Below are 23,929 nucleotides of genomic sequence, written 5' to 3'. Positions count from 1 at the left end.
AGTCCATATGTTACCTATGTGTCTAGTCCAATGGTATCCAAACTTTGGTTCTCCAAATATCTTGTAATTCAACTCCAAGAAGCCTCAACTTGGCAAATAGAAATTCTCAGAGCTGAAGGCTAAAATATCTTGTGGGCCAAAGTTTGGGAACTACTGGTCTAGTCAATACACATAGAGTGAAAAACAGGATTGAATCCACTAGCTCCATCCTTCCCCTCATTCATTTGTTGGAATTTAAAAAGCAGCCTACTTTTATTATTTATTTATTTACGCTGTTTATACCCTGCCTTTCCCTACTCCGAGGGGGACTTAAGGTGGTTTACATATGGCAATTATTCAAGGCCTTAAACGCATACAACATTAAGTTTAAAATGAATTGAATTAAAATTACATTCAATATTAAAATCATGCCATCCAAACATCATAGTCTGAGGCTGTTCCATAGTCATTGCACATATTCCAATTATATTATATTATTGCACTGCTGGTCCCAGAGCCATGTTTTTACTCTCCTTCTGAAGGCTAGGAGGGAGGAGGCTGATCTGATTTCATTCAGGAGGAGATTCCACAGCTGAGGGGCCACCACTGAGAAAGCCCTATCTTTCATCCCCAACATCGTGCTTGTGAAGAAGGTGGGACCAAAATCAGGGCCTCCCCAGAAGATCTCAATCTTCGAGGTGGTTCATAGAGGGAGATACTTTGCATTAAAAGAATCACACCAACAGAACCAGTGTATACCACACAAGAATGCACTCTTTCTTAGATAAAGATTAATGTAATCAGGGGACAGCTGGAGATTTAGGGAGATGGGCAACCGAGAGTTAAACCACTAGGGCAGCATATAATATATACCTGCCTTGCACAATCTGATACCATCCAGGATTTTTTTGGTCTTAATATCTCATCAGCCTCGGCCACATAGCTAATAGTCAAATATTCCTATAAGTCAAAATAGTTGGAAGATATCAGGTTAAGGTAGCCTGATTAATACAGCAATCTATGCATATTACATACATATACACAGGAGCTATCCAGGGTATGCTACCCTAAACCCAAAGTAAGTTTAGGACCTTGGACAGAACTTTTAAAGTTCAGACGAAAACCCAGAAAGGATTTACTATCCGAATGATACAGGAGTTATCAGCTGGAACTACATAGAAAGACAGAGACATCTATAAGTGCCTAAGAATGATTGACATAAATCAGACTTAAAACATTTAAGACGTACTTTTCAGTTCCACTCCTTTCCCTGTTCTTAATTTTCTCTAGACTGTTTCTCATCTTTTTCTATTTTCTGATTTGACTCAAACTTCTCCGAAATTTGCCATGTCAGTTACTGTGAAGCTACTTACTGCGATCAATGTGGTCAGTTCTGTGGCATCACTGTCTCGCAAGCTGAAACAAAAGGTAAATAATGTTCATTTGAATTGTTCCCAAATGCTACATTTTAAAAGCTAAGACATCAAATATAGTATTCAAGAAATCCCACAGTAAATCATAAAATATTCTGCCAGAAAACAAACATGAAGAAACTCAAACATATTAAGCAAGAACATGAAGGCCATTACTTTCCTCTGATCAAGTGCAGCTTGACTCCACGCTGGATTGCAATGTAATATTTCTTTCACTGCTCTTCCACCATGGGCCAAGCACAACGCTGCTGTGCCAGATATGCTGATCAATGTCAGTCCATTCATTAGCAAAGGCCCACTTCCAATGTGCATCATCAAAAGCAAATAGTGCAAGAAATGTACAACACTGCCCTTGTGTGGGTCCTCTTTTTATGAGGGAGAGATCATATTAAGAAGAATTATATGTGAATGAACATTCCAATATGTGAGCAGAATAGTGAGACCACCCCCCCCCCCCATGAATATTGGAGGAGTATATTTATAATGGGAATCCTAGTCTATGTATCTAGTATCCCATGTCACTCAGAACCCTGCAACATCAGGGTTTTAAATTATGGGGATACTAGAGGTGGGGATCTACATGAACATGCTTCTTGGGACCTGTGTACCCTACCCAACACACTATTGGTGGAGGATGTAGTTGTGACAGTTGAGAATGCAAGAAGACAGGTATAACAACAATATAGGGCTACTGGTAACTGTGGCCTTCCAAACATCTTTGGTCTAAGAACTCCCATCAACCTGATCATATTAACCTGAAATATTATATGAGTCAAACACCACAAAACACCTGAAAGGCCATGAGCTCAGTGGAATAAAGGAAACACGACTTCTCCTCAAATAGATCCCACAAACTTTGTTGACTTTCTGACACATTAGAGGGGAGAGTGGAAGCTAGTACATACAGGGAAACTGATATAGCTGTTCCCTGTCTATCATTCTAGAAAACCCTATTGAGCCGAGATGAAAAACAAAAATCTGGAAAGGAATACAAAGAATGAAGTTTGAACAAAGATGGAACTGCCAACGTATCAGTGCTATTCTTCTGCTTCTGAAAACAGCCTCTTCACTCTTCTCCTCCATTTTACCAACATTATATAAAAAAATCAGCACTAATGTTTTTATGGAAATAAGAATTATCATCTGCTACTGACTGCAGAACAGAGCAAGTATGGTGTCATGGTAGTGTTGGACTAGGATTCAGGAGACCAGTGTTCAAATCCCTCTTGGCATTGAAATCCACTGAATGACCTTAGGTATGTCACATTTTTTTAGTCTCAGAGGAAAACAAAGGAACCCCCCCCCCCTCCCCAAAAGAGTCTTGTCAAGAAAACCTCGTACTAGGTTCACCTTGGGAGCTCTATATGTTTGAAACAACTTAAAGGTACACAGCAATGAATGAATAGGTTGAAGCGGAGGAACGGGCATCAGCAAGCCTTTCTTGTTCTCTTTCCAGTTTCCATTCACACTCATAATCATAGAGAAAAATCTAGCAAATTTTGCCCAACTGCTATTCCTTTTCTCTCATATCTTTCCCTGGATCCTGGAAATGGAATCAGTCAAGACAGAAAGAAAAGAAGACAGGATGTCCCTATATTGATACTATCCTATAGTTCTGGAGGAGCCTTTAGAGTCAATAAATATTTGGCCCTCACTAATCTCAGGTTTTACGTTATATTCCTGGATCTGGCACAAATTATACTAATTTCCTATTCCATATCCCTTCCTGATCTCGAAGATTTTCTGAAGGTCGGTTTTGAAGTCAGAAACATCTCCTGTATGATTCAGTTTCGTTACTATCCATAAACAAAGTGAGCAAAACTGGTCTCATAATGGTATTTAGCACAGTGCTTGATAATATGGTTTGGATAATATAGCCGAAGAGTATTTTGAAAAAGCCTACTAGGAAACAGAGAAAGGATTTTACAAGACCATCTGCTCTGAGTGAAATCTTCCCTGCGATATTGAAAGACGCTTCATCTGTCACCCTTACAAGCACAAAGGTGACACTGGAATGGAATGGTTGAATTACAGGGCAATGTCACCCTGCAAACGTTGCTGAAAAGACTTTTACTTAGAAATTTCTCAACAAATTACACTTCGGTATCCCAAAAACAAAAATAATTGAATATTGCCTGGATTCAAAAGACAATTCATCCTTTAAAGGTATTTGTGCTCTTCTTTTAAAATAATAAGAAAGAATAACCAAACTTAGCAATACATTAAATGCATAGAAAAGGCAGAGTGGCACAGAATTCAAGAACAGACATCACAGGTATTGAACTCACATTTAGTAAAATATACTTTTTGTTATGTATTTCCAAGTCAAATTGGACTTATAGCAGTTCTAGCATCATGAGGCTGTCTTGGGAAAATTCATTCAGAAGTAATTTGCCTTCCTCTGAGGGCCTCATCAGAAAGGCTCAGAGAAGCAACCCACTTCGCCAAGCATCCATGAGGACAGAGGGAGCAACGGGGTGAATCTATCACCCCGTGCACAGCTCCCTCTCAGCGACAGTATCCCCATCACATGGGGAAAGCATCACCCTCCCAGAGAGGCCCCATGCTGGCTCCATTAAAGCCAGCACAAAACAGGACGTCTCCCATGTTGGGGAGACAGTGCCCGGTAATACTTTCACCCCAGTTGGGGGCAAGGCCTCTGCCAGAAGTCACACAATGTCATGTGATGTCTAGCATGGGGCTCCGTCCTGAAGATGGGGTAAAAGTGTCATAGGAAGCTGTTTAAGATAACTATGATGAGGTCCTAAGATTTCCCTAAACTGGGTTTCCAAGAGAGAAGTACTCATTGTTTCCATCCCTTTACATAATTACATTTCAAGTGATACCACTTGGTCAAAGGATTATTTCTATTTTCAGGATTATCTTATAAAACAAAATTTCTAGATAAAGTAGCAAGGTAATTAGGAGACCTACAGAAACAATAAAATACAAAGATTGTACTACTTAGGGAACAGATGAGGAAGGGAGATCCTCTCTTGTCTCTTGTCCTTAAACAGATTGTTGTCTGTGGCACATAAATGTCACTAATGCAAAGAAGCTCAGGAAACAAACTGGCCGTTTGGTCAAAGCATCCAGAATACTGTTTAGCAAAGACTGGGCATGGATTCATATTGCATTAAGGGATTTTATCTCACAAGGCAGGCAAACCGGCATTGAAATTACCACACAATGCCATGTGCATCCCATTGACATTCTTTCTCCTCCCTGTGACAAACCTATCCTTTACTATTGACAGAACTACAATCACAGGACCATGCATTGGATAATTAATGCAATTGTGTGAATGAAGAGAGGTGTGATATCAAAAGTGCTCATCTATGATACTCTGCCTGCCAGGGAGCAGCAGCTACATGTGATAAAGTCCTTAGAGCAGTGTTTCTCAACCTTCCTAATGGCACGATCCTTTAATACAGTTCCTCATGTTGTGGTGTCCCCCAACCATAACATTATTTTTGTTGCTACTTCACAAATGTAATTTTGCTACTGTTATGAATCGTAATGTAAATATCTGATATGCAGGATATATTTTCATTCACTGGACCAAATTTGGCACAAATACCTGATACACACAAATTTGAATACTGGTGTGGCTGGGGGGGGGGGGGGGTTGATTTTTTCATTTGGAAGTAGTAGTTGCTGGGATTTATAGCTCACTTATAATCCAAGAGAATTCTGAACTCCACCAATGATGAGTTTGGGAGTTGTAGTTCACCTACATCCAGAGAGCACTGTGAACTCAAACAATGATAGATCTGGACCAAACTTGGCAAAAATACTCAATATGCCCAAATGTGAACACTGGTGGGGTTTGGGGAAAACAGACCTTGACATTTGGGAGTTGTAGTTGCTGGGATTTATAGTTCGCCTACAATCAAAGTGCATTTTGAACCCCACTAACATTACAATTGGGCCAAATTTCCCATGGCCAAAAGAAAATACTGTATTTTCTGATGGTCTTTTGCAACCCTTCTGCCATCCCCTCACGTCCCCCCAGGTTGAGAAACACTGCCTTAGAGCAATGGATTATTTATTTATTTATTTACAGCATTTTTATCCCACTCTTTTCAGCCCAAAGGCGACTCAGTGTGGTGTACAGATATTTATTGATTTATTGATATATGTACTGAATTTTATGGCCCAGTTTTCACAAACAATGGCATACAAGGAGGCTCATTGTTATTTAAAACAAGATTAAGTTAAAACCTCTTTTTTACAAAAGTCAAACAAATAATTAAACCAGAATACAGTTTGAAATCCATATCTACTTGTTCTTTCTCTACATATTGTGTGTTATGTGTGTGCCAAAACACTCATACTTATAGAAAACTGGTGGATGCCACCATATCAAGAGCCTCTTTGCTCCATCAATTTTTGAGAATGCCAGCACCTGCTGAAAGCCAGTTATTTATTCCTTGTCTATAAGAGGCCAGCAGTCTCAATTAACCTGTTTTATATTACTGGGATTTGCTCTTTCCATTTGATAGACTATAGCAGGGGCTTTTTTTTTTTGTTCACACCTTTGGTTTGCTGCTCTTGAGAGCTGCTTGCTATACATTGTTAATCACAGCCAAGGGCATTTTACAAATAATGCTGCACTTCAAAGACAACATGTCCATATTTCACATTTTTTAGAAACTGCTCAGCTATGTTTAGAAATTGATCATTTCCTTGTGCTTTTCCATTGTTTCCAAAGCATGCTGCAGACTGCAAGGTCACAAGTTAAAAATGATTGACGAGTGACTACTAACAAATGTCTTGTAAGGCAGAAGTTAAATATATTCCAGCCTCTCACCATAATTAGTAAAAATTGTCATGCTCTCATTATATTCTTAAAATAACTCACTTTAAGAGAATTGATCGTGTTGGATAGACTCTGGTTAAGATTCCAAATGATAAAGATTAAAGCTACATGATGTATTTGCATTATGTTCTGCATTATGTATGAGAAACTGGAACTTCTCGTATAGTTTAGGTCATTGTGGCTTTCAGAACTCTCTCTGTATTATTCATTTTTGCACAGACCATTTTGCTTCTGGAACAGCTTACTTTGTTAAGCAATGTGCACTGAACACACTAACCATTCTAACTCGAGTGCAAATTTCTTCTGCTCCTTTTTACGTTTGTAGACCAGGGGTCTTGAAACCTTTTAAGCAGAGGGCCGGTTCATGGTCCCTCAAAAACATGAACCTATGCACACACTGCACATATAGTATTTGTAGTACCAAAAAAATGAAAGAAGAATGCCATTTTAAAAATGAAGAACAATGTTAACCAACATAAACTTACCAGGATCTCAATGGGAAGTCAAGTTAATTAAGTCAAGTTAATTAAGATTGTGGTTGTCGCTGTGTGCTCTCATGTTGTGTCAGACTTAGGGTAACCCTACATCTAAAGTTTAGGGTGGGGGCGGGTAAATGACCTTGGAGGGCAGCATGTGGCCTATGGGCCTTAGTTTGGGGACCCCTGGTGTAGACAATTAGTTGTTTTTGGACTGAAACTCCCATCAGCACTAGCCTGCATAGCCAATGGTAAGGAATGGTGGGAACCGCAATTCAACAACATCTGGAGGGCCACACAATTCTTACATTTCTTTATAGTTTTATAGCAATAACTGCACTCATTACATGTCAGAGGAACACCGACTCATACCATACATACAAACAATAACAACGAATTGCATTCAGACTCAGTTAGATCACACTGATTGAATGCAATGAGATTAAGTTACTCACATAGTTCAACACATCTAGAGGGCACCAGGTTTGGAAATGCTAGAGTATGAAGATACATATAGCAATGTGGGCAACAAAGATTTGCTCTTGGAATTAATAGTTGAGGCATTCTTATCTTTGGGATAAAGAGATGCCCTTAAGAGTTATTTTTGGGCATATGCTATTATTATTATTATTATTATTATTATTATTGTTTATTTTATTTACACCCCACCATTCTTCCCGTGGGAATTCAAGGCAGCTAACAATCACACACTTAGTAAAGGTTTTCCCCTGACATTAAGTCCAGTTGTATCCAACTTTGGGGGTTGGTGCTCATCTCCATTTCTAAGACAAAGAACTAGCATTGTCCATAGACACCTCCAAGGTCATGTGACTGGCATAACTACATGGAGGGCCATTACCTTCCCACTGGAGCGGTACCTATTGATCTACTCACATTTGCATATTTTCGAACTGCTAGGTTGGCAGAAGCTGGGGTTGATAGCAGAAGCTCATGCCGCTCCCCGGATTTGAACCTACAATCTTTTGGTCAACAAGCTCAGCATCTCAGCGGTTTAGGCCACTGTGCCACTGGGAGCTCCATCACACACTTAGATCACAATATAAAATAAAGCCAAAAAAACCCCTAATTAAATAGCACTGCATGGATTTAGGGTAAAATACACTTAAAATATAAGAAATACACTTAAAATAGCATTTAAAAATTACAATTCCTCCCCGCTCCCCATAATCCTACTCACAACTAACCCAGCAGCATGTCTCTCATCATCCTCAAAAAACCTGCTGGCAGTGAAAAGTCTGTCAGCAGCAGTCCCTGCTTGCCTTCTTGAAGGCAAGCAGGTTCAGATCTATCCTGGTCTCTTGTAGAGGGAGCTCCACAGTCTGGGAGCAGCCAACGAATATGATTAAGCGGGTGGGAGGAAAGAAAAAAGACCCTTGCCAGATGATCGTAAATTTCTAACAGGTTCATTAAGAGAGATACTGTCTTTCAAATAACCTGGACCTAAGCTATATAGGGCTTTATAAGTCAAAACCAGCACTAGAAATGGGTTGGCAGACAGTTGAGCTGTTTCAACAGAGGAGTTTTACGCTCCCTGCAGCCAGCTCCAGTTAGCAATCTGGCTGCTGCTCTTTGGACCAACAGAAGTTTCTAAGCACTTTTCAAAGACAACCCTATGTAGAGCACATTATAGTAGTTCAAGGTATATAACACTGTGGCCAAGTTCAGCATATCCAGAGATGGGTGCAGTTGTTCCAGTTATATCTCTTTACATGTTAATGTTGTTATTACTAATGTTATATATTTGAGAACATTCTATTTATTCACATACAATCCCCCTTGTTTTTGAATGTTGAAATTTCTAGTGTTATGCGTAACTTGTTATTCCTGCTATTGCTCATGAAGAGTGGAGTAGATCTACAGAAATGAAGATGATCATTTTTAATGGGGTATACTATACATATGGCAAAATTTCAACCTAAATCATAGATGTAAAGCTGAACAAGCAGTTGTTGTTACAAGTATACTCCAGTTAATAATTCATACAAACTAGAGGTTTTTTTGTCTGTCTTTCAAAGATTCTATTTTTGCTGAATTGATCTTAAAGAACAATGCGTTTATTTGCTTAGTGAGAACAATGGTAGAGCAATAATGACATTTCTTCCAAAGCAAGCGGGCACGCATACAAAGTTCTTGTGTGCATTTATAGTTGTTGTAAAATGGATTCTAAAACAGTCTAAATGCTAAAAATAAAAAGAAAGTCAGCTTCAGGTATACAGTGACCCAAGTGAGAGTTTTGTGTTTTAAGACTGGATGAGTCTCATGGGGGAAGAGGGGGAAGTGTATGAAAATATATAAAAAAAAGCCATTGATAAACTAAAGTTAGGTGGGTTCCAAAGCACTCAATTCATTCCTCTGCCAAAATACTTGGCATACAATCTATTGTTGATTCAGTTGGCAGCCGCTGCTGTGCTAATGCCCAATTGTCCTCAACTGGGACTTTGCCAGCTTCCTTGGGAAACTACTTTGATGGCCTTATAAATCTCAGTGTGTACAAGTTCCCTTGATATTAGACCTAAATTTGCCTCGCCTTTGTCTCATTCTCTCTGGTTATGTGCCTTCAGACTTTGCTGAACGACTCTACTCCACCCTTCCACTTAACTCCTCAGAAAGAAAGGGCAACACAAGTCAACTTGTGCTCTCAAAGCCTGTGAAAACATAGCACATGTGCTCCTGGAGAAGAGCATCCGTATAGCAGCATGTCTGCACACACAGCTGCAACCAAGGCTGCAGGAGGCACATGACAGTGAAGCCATCTGTAGCCGAGCAAGGGCAGCCTGTTCAATTAGAAGACATGAGAAGGAAATTATATGCTACTGCAGCATTTCTGTCATGGATATTTTTCTACAGGCAGCTGGGTATAGACAGGAAATTCAACATCCTAATGAGAAAAGAGAAGCAATGTTGAAAGCAAGAGTTCCTTTTTCCAGCGCAACAGGGCTATTCTTCTCTGACATAGGTCCTAATAGCTGCATTGGTAACTACACAGCAAGAAAGGCCTTTCGCCATAACCAATTATACATTATAACTATTACAGGGAATACAAAATTGGGTGAGCATCACTGTTCATATCGATCTTGAAAACTCCACCAGACAAGTATTTCAAACGTCCTCAAAGTCAGAAATGTGAAAATGCATGCTGAAAGTCATCTAGATATGAAACATTTGCCGGCATTTATTCCTGTCCGGAAAGGTGTGGTGAGGAAGGGGGAAGAAATCCACCCAGCCTCATTTCAGGACCATTTCTAGACCATTGGATTTTATGTTATTTGGTGTGGAAGACCAGAAGGTTATTCTCATCCAAGTGCCAGGATGCGACAGCATATTTGTGCCCTTTGGCTAAAATTGTTTCTTTTTTCTAGCCACAAAGCAACAGACAATGGCTTATGAATCAGAACCAGTTAATGGACCATCACTTTGACTACTGTTCTAGTATAGTGGTACTCAAAGTGGTTGGCCATGGACCAGTGCTGGTCTCTCAGCCATTTGATGTTCTTTGTCTTTAGAGAGAAAACACTGACCCCTTCCACACAGCTGTATAAAATCCACACTGAAGTGGATTATCTGGCAATGTGGACTCAGATAACCCACAATATCTGCTTTGATCTGGATTATCTGCCTTGACATTCTGGATTATATGGCTATGTGGAAGGGTCCACTGTGTGCACAATCATGAAGGCCAAGTAAAATAAAGGCTGAGTTTCATATCCATTTCATAGTTGAATAGAAGAGGACATTCCAGATAGCCCTCTTGAATACCCTCTTCTATGCAGACAACCCTTCCTGGGCCTTTATAGTCATTTTCTAAAACTAAACAACTGGTGTACAGCCTAGTGAACTATTTGGTTCAAAGGGTGTTCATAATTCCCTTCAAAAATCATTTTCATTCCTCTAGAGCAGTGTTTCTCAAATTTCCTCATGCTGTGACTCCTGAATACAGTTCCTCATATTGTGGTGACCCCCAACCATAAAATTATTTTAATGGCTACTTCATAACTGCAATTGTGCTACTGTTATGAATCGTAATGTAAATATCTGACATGAAGGATGTATTTTCATTCACTGGATCAAATTTGACACAAATATCCAATACACTCAAATTTGAATACTAGTTGGGTTGGGGGTGGGATTGATTTTGTCATTTGGGAGTTCTGAACTCCACCAACAGTGGAATTGAACCAAACTTGGCACACAGAACTCCCATCACCAACAGAAAATACTGGGAGAGTTTGGTGGGCATTGACCTTGAGTTTTAAAGCTGTAGTTCACCTACATCCAGAGAACACTGTGGACTCAAACAAGGATGGATCTGGATCAAACTCACCACACATACTCAATATGTCCAAATGTGAGCACTGGTGGAGTTTGGGGAAAATAGACCTTGACATTTGAGAGTTGTAGTTGCTGGGATTTATGGTTCATCTACAATCAAAGAGCATTCTGAACCCCACCAATGATAGAGTTGGGCCATACTTCCCACAGAACCCCGTGTATTGAAGTGACTCACTGGCATGGGCCTCCCTCCAACCTTGCATGCTCTCCCTCGCCTGCACATGTGCACCACGCTGCCATGTGCCAAGTACACCTGCTCTCCCGCTCCTCCCTTGGAGTCTCAGAAACAGCCCTCTCTTTTGCTGAAAGGCTGGCCAATCACAGCAGAGGAGGGCTCTTGGTGGGAGGATTAGCCATCTGTTTCTAAAAAGGAAGAGGAGGACAGGCGGAGAGGCCTTCCGCCTTCTTGGCCAAACGGGTTCCCAAGACCTTCAGAAATATATGTTTTCTGATGGCCTTTGGCGACGCCTCTGAAACCCCCTCACAACCCCCCCCCAGGGGTCCCGACTCCCAAGGTTGAAAAACACTGCTCTAGAGATTGATCTTTATAAAGGTCTCTGACCTTGCTACTTTTCCTTACCAGAAAAAGTTGTAAATTTTATTGGATAGCTTATTGAGGTTTGCTGTGCTGCTATCACTCATAAAAACCACCAGCCACAGGCAAGCATTCAAGTGACTGTGTATTTATAGGGAGCCCTGATGACAAAATGAACTATAAGAACAAAGCTTGAGTAGCTGGCGTATGCTCAAGAACACGAGACAAGCAAACTTCATTCGGTGTCTACAATATGAACCATGGCATATGTCAAAGCATTTAAAATATGTATTTGGTTGCTTGTTAATCACTCAAGGTCTTTATTCTTTGGAAGAGATTCATATCCACAAAGCTTTAAGTCAAGGCACACTCCAGTTCTTGAAGGAAGAAGACATAAAGCAGCTATTCTTATTTTCTAGGGCAAAGGGGTGTGCATGTACTATTCCTGTTTTCCACTTTTACTCACAAACACCTCTGAACTAAAGCCAAGCACAGTCTTGCCATAAGGGTGTGCAGTAATCATTTCCTCATTTATCCAAGAGGAAACCCCAATGGATTCAACAGGGTTCATTCCTGAGAAGACGTACATATAGCATTGCACTGTAATTCTTCTAGCGTCCTAAATAATGTAATCCCAATGTAGCTGTCTCCAGAGCTTTCTTTTTTAAAACAACTATGAAATGATAGGCATTGTTCCTGCCCCCCCACCCCCACCCCCAAGATATCTTTTGATAACAAAGAGAGACTAATATTTTAGGAAGTATTTAAAGCCCTTCCATATATGTTGCACACAATAAATGTTCTGTTGTTATTTGATTGTTGACCCAGATGATTTTTTTCTCAAGGTAGCACTTATTTTGTTTTTATTTCTCAAAAAAAAAAGAAAGAAAAACCCCTTTGCATTTTTGTCTTGAGGAAAAAACAGAACTTGCTCCCAGAGTACATATTAATTCCAACAGCAAGTGTTAGATACTGTTCCTAAAGTCTTACGGGTAACTATTGTATATTGCCTGGGTGGTATCATCAATGAGAATACCATGTACAGTATAATGTATGTTTTGAAAAAATTATGCAGAGGCTCTTCTGTTCTAAGATCTTTCTTGCTAACATATGAGTGTTAAAGTGATGCATACACCTTGGGGGGAAAAACACACACACAACCAGGGGCGGCTCAAACCATTACGCAAAGTAAGCATTTGCAGTATAGTTGATTTTGCCCAGGGGCGCTCTTGAGGCGCTCTTGGGGGAAAATAGACCTTGACATATGCAAGTTGTAGTTACTGGGATGTATAGTTCACCTAAAATCAAAGAGCATTCTGAACTCCACCAATTATGGAATTGAACCAAATATAGCACACACAACTCCCATGACGAACAGAAAATATATATCAGTGGTTGGTTGGAGGGAGGGGGCGCCAAAATACTGTTTGCTTACCATTGAAAATTACCTAGGGCTGCCCCTGCACACAATCAATCTCCCACTAACACAGAGACATAGTATTTGTATTCTGTGGTTACACATACACATATATTACTTAATTCATTAAGAACCAAGAACTCTTCCAAACTGGAAAGCACAACTCCACTATTTTTTAAAGCAAGACATATATTTTCCCTTGCAATGACACTAATCTATTTTCACTACATCACTCCTCTCATACAACAATGATGGGGGACCAATGGCTCCACTGATGTTGGGATTGCAAATTCTCTCAGCTCTAGCTAAGCAAGACCAGGAGAAGGATAATGGAAGTGTGGTCCATCAACCACCTGGATGGGTACATTTCCTCACCTTTGTCACATTACTAGGGCAAGATAAAGAATCACAAGAAGTAAGCACTCCGGGGAAAAATAGTTATTCTCCTCGCTGAAGTCTTTGTGGAAACAATCAAGGAAAAAATCTTAGGTTTGCAGATAAGTATGGATTCCAGAACAATCACATACCAGAAGTTTTTGTGTGTTTTTCATCTGTATTGGTTTTAATTGTTGTAAGCGGCTTTGAGTCCCCGTATTCCGGAAAAGGAAAATTGAGAAAATATTATTAAAAATAATACACTGTCCTTTGTCAGGTATAAAAGTGCCTAGTGGTGTTAATGAAGCTAAGCAGGACACAGTTGGTCAGTACTTGGATGAGACACCGCTTGAAAATCTCCACATATGCAACCTTAGTAGAACAGAGGTAAACAACTGTTGTCCTTCAGATGTTTTTGGCCACATTAAAAAGCCAACAGTGAGTAACTATAGAAGTGGCAATCCAAAAACATCTAGGAAGGTCACAGCCACCTACTCCTGTAGCAGGAGAACAATATGTCCTATAAAGACATTACTACTGGTCATTCTAATTTCCAACTGTGGAATACATTTTAAGAAATGTCGGGAAGCATGGTCCTTACTCTACAACCATATGTTATACCAACAAAAGGTGATATCTCAATAAATACATTTCTGAAGGAATAAGAAAAGGAACCTTTTGTTGTGCTTTTTATTCAATTTTATTAATTTACTGCAGCATCTGCAGGCTCAGCTTGCTATTTGGTATCACATACCTTATAACATTTCACAGATGAAAACCAGGATATCTATGGCCAAGCAACATTAGAGTGTGATCGAGGTGGCAAAAGGTATCATCTCCTACCCTTCCCATGTTGAATTGAATGCAAACTACCTTTCACTTTAGGCTCCGTTTGTAGCAACTGAAGCAAATGGATGGAAAATGGGGAAAGCAGGAAGAGGAGGGAAAACTGGGACATTTTAGAAAGCAACTGGAAAAGTTGGATGACGGAGGATCAGTCAAGACTGTCCCTGCCAAATCAGGCAGATGGAAGGTATGATATCATACAGTAACTCAACAGATGGAATTGGCTCAATGTCTGGAAAGATTATGGGAAGGCCAAACATTGTTGAATGTTTTATTTCCAAAGAGAAAACACACTATTAAGGACCCTTTCGTTTGCCACAAATAACATAAATCATGAGATGCTTCTAAGCATAGAAATCAAGCTGCAGTTCCCACATAAATCTTCCTGAATCACATTGGAATTGCTTCACATAAAAAGGAAAATTTACATCCAAATGTCTGGTTGTAGATTTAGAGCAAAAAAAAAAAATGCAACTAACATGATGAGTCCAAACAATTCACAACAATTTTTCAGTTCTGTTCCCATTATGCACATCTCAGGACTTAACCTCACAACAGGCAAAAGCACTGCTTCTTAAACTATGGGTCTCAACCCCAAAATTGGGTTTCAATGTTGGTGTAACAAAAAAACGCGATACAAATCTGTTAGCAACAGCACGCTGTGTTTACAGGAGTTTGCAAGAAAATGCTTCAGTTGTATGCCACAAAAAGGAAAATCAGCATGCCCATATACCTGGGATCGTGTAAATATTCTCAGGCAAAAAGGGGGCGCAAGTGGAAAAGGTTTAAGAAGCCCATGTCTAAAGCAGGTCTGGGAATCACAAACCCATCCTAATAGAAAGCAAGAACATGTTTGCATAGGTCTTCTTCGTATTGCAACCCCCCTCCCTCCAATAGCACTGTCAAAATGCAGGTTGTTTTTCTGCTTAGTATACCATCTCCTTCCAATTGGTATAATGCCCATACTCCCTCCCCTTTTAACCAGAAGAACTGTGCAATTTTGACATTTTGAGAACTTTGCAGTTGTGCAGTAATGCACTTACATTGTGAACATGTAAATGTTTCAGTACCTCCCATCGTTAATACATATGGATGACACAATAAATATGATTGTTTCAGTTCCCAGCCTTATACAAATTAATTTATGTTGTCAGGAGATAGTGTAGTTATTCGTGCCAAACCTTATTGTGGAGTGCTGGGCCCTGGGGAAGTTCAAGGGGTTCCCATGGTTCACAATGTTCATCAATTTGAATGCAATACACACAATCACAATAAATGATCTGCATCTACATTCAAAAGGCTATGCAAGTTAACAAATCATTTTTTTTTAAAAAAAAATCTCAGCAGTATATCCCTCACGAGGGGAATGCTTATATATTAAAGAAAATTATTTATTTGTTTGTTTGTTTGTTTAAAACTTTTATACCCTGGTCTTCTCAACCTCCGCAGAGGGATTCAGGCCGGCTAACAGCAGAAAATCAATACACAAATACAACTAAAAACATAATAACATCATAATAAGTTAAAATGCAAACAAAATAAATACATAAAGCCAAATCGCCAAGATAAAATCACGTTCATCTCAATCCGCCAGTGTGGTCAGTAGTTATTGGGTTATTGCTGAACTCACCAATCATTCTGAGAATGTTATGTCCCAGAGCCAGGATTTCACTAGCTTACTGAAGGTCAGGAGAGAAGGGGCAGATCTAATCTCCATATTATTATTATTATTATTATTATTATTATTATTATTATTATTTTACTCACACAAAAATGAGATATATATGCTGGATTTCGTATCACAAAATCACAAGTCGAACACTTCCCAAGTGTCTAGGACTGTGTGATGTATTTTCGAATGATGTGTGCAGATCCAAGTAAGGTGACCTTTTGTAGTTAATAGATTGTGATTTTGTCAATGTTTATTTTTTCCAAATGCCGGCTGAGATCTTTTGGCATGGCACCCAGTGTGCCGATGACCACTGGGACCACCTGTACTGGTTTATGCCAGAGCCTTTGCAGTTTGACTTTGAGGTCCTGATAACGGCTGAGTTTTTCCTGTTGTTTTTCCTCAATGCGACTGTCACCTCTTATGGCAACATCAATAATCCACGATCGTGATATCTACTGTATTGTGTTCCAAAACTTTGTCTGTATGGATTCGAAAGTCTCACAATATTTTTGCGTGTTCATTTTCTACTACCTTTGCAGGTTTATGATCCCACCAGTTCTCTACTACTACTGGCAGGTGGTACTTGTGAATTATTATTATTTTTAAAGGTATTCCCAAAAAGCAAGGGGAAAACTGGAATGCTACTGCTTTGACACGTCAAGCGATAAGCAGCATTTATACTCCATAATAACAAGTTCAAACACATACCCCAACCCTATAATCTTTTCAGATTCCATGATTATCAGCCAAAATTGAATTGCTAGCACTAACCATAAAAGACCTACTGAATCAACTGGTGAATTTGCCTTTGCATAAATGGGACCTAAAGTACTTTGAAACAGAAACTGGATTTTGGCCATACAAATTAGCTTTTTGATGGAACATAGAAACAAGTATTTAAAATATAGAAGGCTGTAGAAACTATCTGCAAAAAACGGTGTTCACATATTGTCCAACTTTTCACAGATGAAAGTCCACACTCATCTGGCCAAGCGACATTAGTATGTGGTTAAGACATCAAAAGTTATTAATGAAAAGAAGAAACATGTTTGGAGAAGCTGCAGCAGTTTGTTTTTGCCTGAGTCTACCGGGAGAGGTAAGTGCCTGCCTCTTCATCTCATCTCGCTTCTGCTGAGTAAAATGCGTACAAAGTACTTTTGGACATTTTGCTGTTGGCTGCAACTCAAACGGGTTGAGAACAAAGGAGGAAAGGAGAAGAAAAAAACAGGAAGGTTTAAAAAGTGGATGAAAAAGTGGGATGACGGGTATTAATCGGGACTGTCCCTGCCAAATTCAAAAGATTTCAATACTCAAAATAACCTCACTTTAATATGTTTACTAACAGGAATATATGCGAATTCACTTTTCTGTGAACTCTTCCTTTACATGTAAAAACATTAGATGAGATTGAAACAATGCCTCTGATAGACAGACTTTATAACTATAGGAAAATGAACTAAGCCACAACTGGGAAGATATGACCTGGCATGCAGCTGAGGAAGTTTCACAATATGAACATGTTTATACAATTTTAAAAAATGAGTCAGAGTCAAAGAGACTTTTCAGATTAACTAGTTTTTTTTCTCCAAAAGGCTATTGTGTCATGCATGCAAACTTTTAATGTGAACATTTTCCCCAACTAATAAGAGTCATATGGTAATGCTAAGATCTTTATTAAATTGTTGTTGTTTTTTCCTTTGGCGAGTTGATATGTATGCTATGCTGCTTCATTAAAAGATTGGTTTAGAGCTATTTATTTTTAGGCCTCATTAGTACAAATAAGCACATATACTGCCTAATGAAAACGAAAAGAAAAAGGCAGTCCATGCATTTGCATGACAGAGCTGTACAATTAAAGTTCACAAAATAAAGTTAAATAAAGCTCTATACACAACGTCCTTTTTAAAAACATGATGCCACCCACTGTAATTTTTACACAATAGTGTAAAATACAAACAGTAGTTTGTTTTTGAAAGTACACATCCTTAAATTCTGCTGTCAAATTACAGTATTTGTTTCCCCCTAAAATTATGATTGCTAGCTAGGATTACCTTCTTTGTTGTACGATTTATCAATTGCATTTACATCCCAAGTTTTCTCCAAGAGCATAATATGCAGCAACTGCTACTGCATTCAGCATAAAAAGCCTGATTCACCCACAATATTCTCAGTCTCTCGAACCATTGTTTATTGATCCAGGGATCATCATATGCTGTGTACTCCCCTTTCCTTCTTTTTTTCCCCATTCCATCTCCCATCCACCCACACACTCAATTATCTTGTTTACTAAACAAGTTTCAAACTGTGTGTAAACTACAAGAATGGTTTTATATCCGATTTTGGAAAGATTACTCAAAACCCTATTTTTGCAGGCTCCTTACAATAGGAAACTGAAGTTTAACAAATCAGGCAACAGAATTAAAGTGGCAAAAGGAAAAGGAGAAAGGAGAAGAGAGAATGAAAGGACACAATTCATTCCAGTGATCTTCACTTTATTTGTTCTAACATCAAAGCATGCCAAACTACAATTTAGTAAAAGAGAAATAACGACATCACAACTATTTCCCCATAGCTTTGCTTTGCTGTTATTGTGTGCCTTTAAGTCATTTCTGACTTATGGCGGCCCTTAAGGCAAGCTATTGTGGTCTATCTCCTGATAATTACAGAAAGGATGCCGTGCTAAGGAAGACTTGGACAAGTACTGAGTATCGATGAAGCGCCAGAAAAACTCAACCAGTCTTCAAATTACATATATAGTTAAGATGTTGTTTATATGCACCCATAGCTCATGTGCAATTCACAAAGCTGTGAATTGCACATTGAAGAAAAAATTATGAAGTCATTATCAAAAGGCACCTCCAGCAAAGGAGTACAGCAGGACTTTATACTCTCACCCTACCTATTCAACTTGTATGCACATCATGCGATGTGTGGAGCTTGATGAATCCAAGGCTGGAGTTTAAATTGTTGGATGAAACATTAATAACCTTATATATGCAGATGATACCATTTTGATGGGTGAAAACAAAGAGGAGCTGAGGAGCCTTATAACCAAGGTGAAAGAAGAAAGGGCAAAAGCTGGGCTGCAGTTAAACATAAAAAAAACTCCAAGATTATGGCAACCAGACTGGTTGATAACTGGCAAATTGAGTTAGAAAATGTGGGAGCAGTGACAGACTTTGTATTTCTAGGCGCAAAGATTACTGCAGATGCAAACAGCAGCTAGGAAATCAGAAGATGTTTGCTTCTTGGGAGGAGAGCAATGACCAATCTCGATAAAATAATGAAGAGTAGAGACATTATGTTGGCAACAAAGGTCCGCATAGTTAAAGCAATGATATTCCCTGTAGTAACCTATGGATGTGAGAGCTGGACCATAAGGAAGGCTGAGTGAAGGAAAATAGATGCTTTTGAACTGTGCTGTGCTGTGAGAGTACCTTGGACCGCAAGAAGATCAAACCAGTCCATACTCCAGGAAATAAAGCCTGACTTCTCACTGGAGGGAAGGATATTAGAGGCAGAGATGAAGTACCTTGGCCACACCATGAGAAGACAGGAAAGTTTGGAGAAGATAATGATCCTGGAGAAAATGGAAGGAAAAAGGAAGAAAGGCCGACCAAGGGCAAGATGGATAGATGGTATCCTCGAAGTGACTGGCTTGACATTAAGGAGCTCTGGTGTGGACTGTTCCATGAGGTCATGAAGAGTTGGAAGTGACTGAACAAATAAACAACAACATTAAAAGGCACTGAAATATTGTAAACACATTAATATAAATCTATCAGATATGATTTGTAAGCAACAAATATTGCAAATCTGATTTGGGTCTTAAAAAAAAAGCTTTACAATGAAAATATGCAGGAAGATGTGAATCTTTATGTCCATGTGAATCTTTATATTATGCAATCAATCAAATAACATGAACATATCTGGTCTTATTAAAAAACAAAGTGGGGTGTGTGAGTTTTGCATTTTAAAATTCTAGTCTTCATGATTCCTTTTTGTTGAATGAAAAGACAACAGCAGAAATAAAAAAAACAAATGAAGAACAACAAGAGAGAAATACCACAAGACTGATTGGGAATGCTAGATAATTTGGATAATTGGGACAATGGATCATTCCAAAGTTTACTATGAGTAATGAATGGAGGTGGTGGTAAATAATATTGTGATTGCTGGAATATGCAGTAAAAAGCCACTAAGTCTCATTCATTGAGTCATCTATCTAGTCATTCTACACTTCCTAACTTGTGAAGTTCACTTCTCCATAAGTGCTAGCTGCCACAGCTTAATCCACCACTTAGTGTGAAATGCACCTCTCCCTTCATTTTTGGCAATCAGTCGTTTGGCTTCAACACAAAAGAAACCTATCAGATTCCAGAGAGTTACATTATCTCCCTGGAATCTGAAAACACATCAGGTATTGCAGGGACATATTCATTGGTAGTTTGTGGATTTCCTCAAAAACCAGTAAACAAAATTGGTGAATATTAGGGCAAAGCCTCCACAAATGAAGGTAAGTGCTGATATCTTTCTTGCATCTTTACCACAGCGGAACTTGTAATTGTTGAAATGCAACTTAGCACTTCATCACAATGAGGTCCTTAAGCTGGGGGATAGCAGGGGAATCTGTTGGGCAGCGGGAAATACGGTCTTTAAGTACTCCTGTCCCATCACACCGGGGGGACGACGACTGTCACTGCCCTATTTTCCCCTACACAGGCCTCACTTACCTAATGAGAACACAGGGAGCCACCTGTTCTCAGGGTTCTGTCCTAAGATGCTTCCAGGATGGAGCCAGGACGGAGCCCCACTGGAAGTAGTCCTGCTTCATGTAATGGGATTCAGTGGGCTCCGTCTTGGCTCTCTCCTGGAAGTGTCCTAGGACGGAGCCCAAGCCACACGTGATTATAGCTTTAATCTTAATGGACTACACTATCATCATCTGTTAACTATTTTAATTATGTGTTCCTTATTTTTAGAATATGAAAGGGAACATATAGATCCTTTGAAACTATCTTACTCCACATTTTCTTTCATAGGCATATTCAGATCCTTGTCCCAACCTAATCTCACTCCAGAGAAGCTCTCATAGGTAGCATCAATTAATATTATATATATATTTATATTTATATATATATATATATATATATATATATATATATATATATATATTTGAAATCAGACCTCAGATATAGCCACAGTGGGGGCTTTCAGTGAAGCTGCCTTCACCTCTGGATGAACAGTAAATACTCATCTGAATAACTTGCTGCATCAAATATAGTGTTACTCCTGACACTCCAAATTTGGAGCCTTCTTCAAAGTGTAGAAGTGCTTTGGGAAACAGAGGTTGTGTTTGAATGGAAGCAGGAATCTCTTCACATTGTTTTGCTTTTGTTAGAATGGGAAAAGGAAGTATTTGACTAGCTTCCTAAATGGCTTGTTCTCCAAGACTTTTTCACAGCATCCAAGAGTTCACAATTCAAGATTTAAATTTGCATATTCCTGACATAGCATATGACAATTTCCTCCAATGCAGGTTTTCAGGTTTAATATTCGATCGGTATGCCTAAACTGGAAAAAAGTCCTTTCACCAGGTCATGAAGCGTAAGGAGCGCATGTAAACGCCTTTATGTGAAGGAGAATAAAGACAACCAAAGCCAGAAAAGAACTTCACCATAACAGAAAGCAAAGCCATGATTAGCACTCAAAGACTACTGAGTCTTGATGTGTGTATGCTTTGAGAGAAGGGGAAGGGGGAGAAGGTATCACAGAATGCTTCAGAGTTTTGCAATAAGCATTATACTGTATGTACATGAGAGAAAGTGGTAGAGAAGACATTAGTTGTCTTTCGTGTGGGATTCTTGCTGCAAAGCTCACACAAAAGACAACTAATGTCTTCTCTACCACGATCTCTCTCACACACATATAATCCTTATTGCAAAACTCTGAAGCATTCTGCGATACCTTATCCCCCCCCCCCTTCTCTCAAAGCATATGTGCATCAAGCCTCAGTCGTCTTTGAGGGCTAATCATGGCTTTGCTTTCTGTTATGGTGACGTTCTTTTGTGGCTTTGGGGTTTTTTTAAAAAAAAATCTCTGACTACTGAAATAGCTTCAGATGGTTAAAAAAGAAAGAGAAGGAGAAAGCAAAGAAGAACTTCAAGGAAGGTGAAATAGCAAAGTACAAAAGGAAAGGTCGGAAACCAAAGAGAATATGGTAATGAGAAAACAAAGGAAAAAGACAAATCAAAGTAGCCTGCGGAATTCTATTCTAGTGGGCACAAGGCCATTTTTTTCTTGTATATTTAGCAGAAGCAAAAATGTTGCTGGCTGCTGAGGATGGTGAAAAGTCCCAAGAAAATAAAATGAGGGCAAAGCAGAAGCGGCCAACAAATGTAATTTGGGAGAAACAAGCAGCCTAATATTGTCCTTAAGCTTCACTTCAAGATGTCTTTCTGAAATTTCTCTTAACTGGAGCATTCATGTGTTACAACTTTAACGAGAAGAAAGTATTTGTAGAATGAATTCTCTAATATCCTTACCATAAATTCGGTTATTACTATTAACTTGAGAAGACACATTAAAGCCCTTAATGGCCCCGGCCCAATTTACCTGTCCGAACGCATCTCCCCCTATGAACCATCGCGGAAATTAAGATCCGAGGAGGAGGCCCTGCTCTCCATCCCACCATTGTCACAGGCGCTATTGGTGGGGATGAGAGGGAGGGCCTTCTCAGTGATGGCCCCCCAGCTATGGAACTCCCTTCCTGGTGAGATCAGATCGGCCCCCTCCCACCTGTCCTCCTGTCCTTGGCTGTTGGTCCAAGCTTTCGGGACAGTGCAATAAAGCAGCAATAGGATTCTTTACCAGGCCAATTAGATTAGAAACAGATGATCAAGACGGTTTTTAATGGTGTATTTTAATATTGACACAAATGTTTTTAATGTTTATGTATGCATATAATAAATTCATGTCCCGGCATTGAATGTTTGCTGTTTGTATGTTGAGCGTTCCCTTTGGGGTGAGAAAAGCGGAATATAAATGTTTTAAATAAAATAAATAAATAAAATAATGTGAATTTGGTAAATTAACACTTATATACCACTAATGCAGAGGGTCCACTCTAGTTTGGACTAACAATTGCATTTAAGCCAAGTGTTGCTCTTATTTAGGATTCCATTCAGTTCATGCTTTCCATGAACAGAATTTAGCAGCAATACGGACAGGCAGCTCACTGAAGTTCAACCTCAACATTTGTGATGTGGGTTTAAAGAATCCTCCGGTTTGGGAGGATTATGGTGCACAGGACTAGACAGAATATTCCAGGTAAAGTCTGACCAAAACGGAATAAAGTGGAACTATTACTTCCCTCGATCTAAATACCATACCAATGGTTTCCAACCTTTTTCACTCACAGAGTCCTTTTCAGCATCAATTTCTATGGCAGAGACCTTTAGGTCTACCCTATGTCTTACAAGTTAATGGTGTTAGGAGTAGTGTTATGGGGGGAGGAAGAGGGATATATTGTAAGGGAACTGGCTGGGTTAGCACAGTGGGTTAAACTGCCTGCTATAGAAGATCCTGCCGACCGGAAAGTTGGCAGTTCAAGCCCGGGTCGGTGTGAGCTCCAGGCCGACAGCCCAGCTTCTACTCACCTAGCAGTTTGAAAACAATATTGTCAGTAGATAAATAGGCCCCACTTTGATGGGGAGGTAAAAGGCAGCCTGAAAAAACATGCTGGCAAAAATCCGATCAGGAAAGGCATCCATGGACAACAGACTCCTTGGCACGGAAAATGAAAAAACAGCTCTTCCCCATTGCTGATTCGAGCTCTGTTAGATGCTGGAGATGAAAAGACGGAATCCTTGCCTCTGTTTATGTAGTCTGTCTGTCTCTGTCAACTGTCAATTATATAATGGCATTGAATGTTTGCCATAAATGTACTTGTAATCCGCTCTGATTCCCCTTGGGGTGATAGAAAGGAATATAAATAAAGTATGTTGTTGTTGTTGTTATTTAAA

General features: G+C 39.4%; 1 protein-coding gene across 18 annotated transcripts in view; it reads right to left on the bottom strand.

Moving 5' to 3' along the window:
• Positions 1-23,929, bottom strand: part of BAZ2B (bromodomain adjacent to zinc finger domain 2B) — a 248,607-nt gene that overhangs the window by 175,598 nt on the left and 49,080 nt on the right. For all 18 annotated transcript variants that reach the window (XM_060777651.2, XM_060777489.2, XM_060777576.2 and 15 more), the window contains exon 2: positions 1,353-1,395. The gene's annotated coding sequence lies outside the window, so the exon portion shown is untranslated. The remainder of the gene's footprint in view (positions 1-1,352; positions 1,396-23,929) is intronic.

This window comes from Anolis sagrei, chromosome 1 (assembly GCF_037176765.1).
Source record: "Anolis sagrei isolate rAnoSag1 chromosome 1, rAnoSag1.mat, whole genome shotgun sequence".
Classification (NCBI taxonomy): Eukaryota; Metazoa; Chordata; class Lepidosauria; order Squamata; family Dactyloidae; genus Anolis; species Anolis sagrei.
This window is presented reverse-complemented; position numbering and strand designations above follow the sequence as displayed.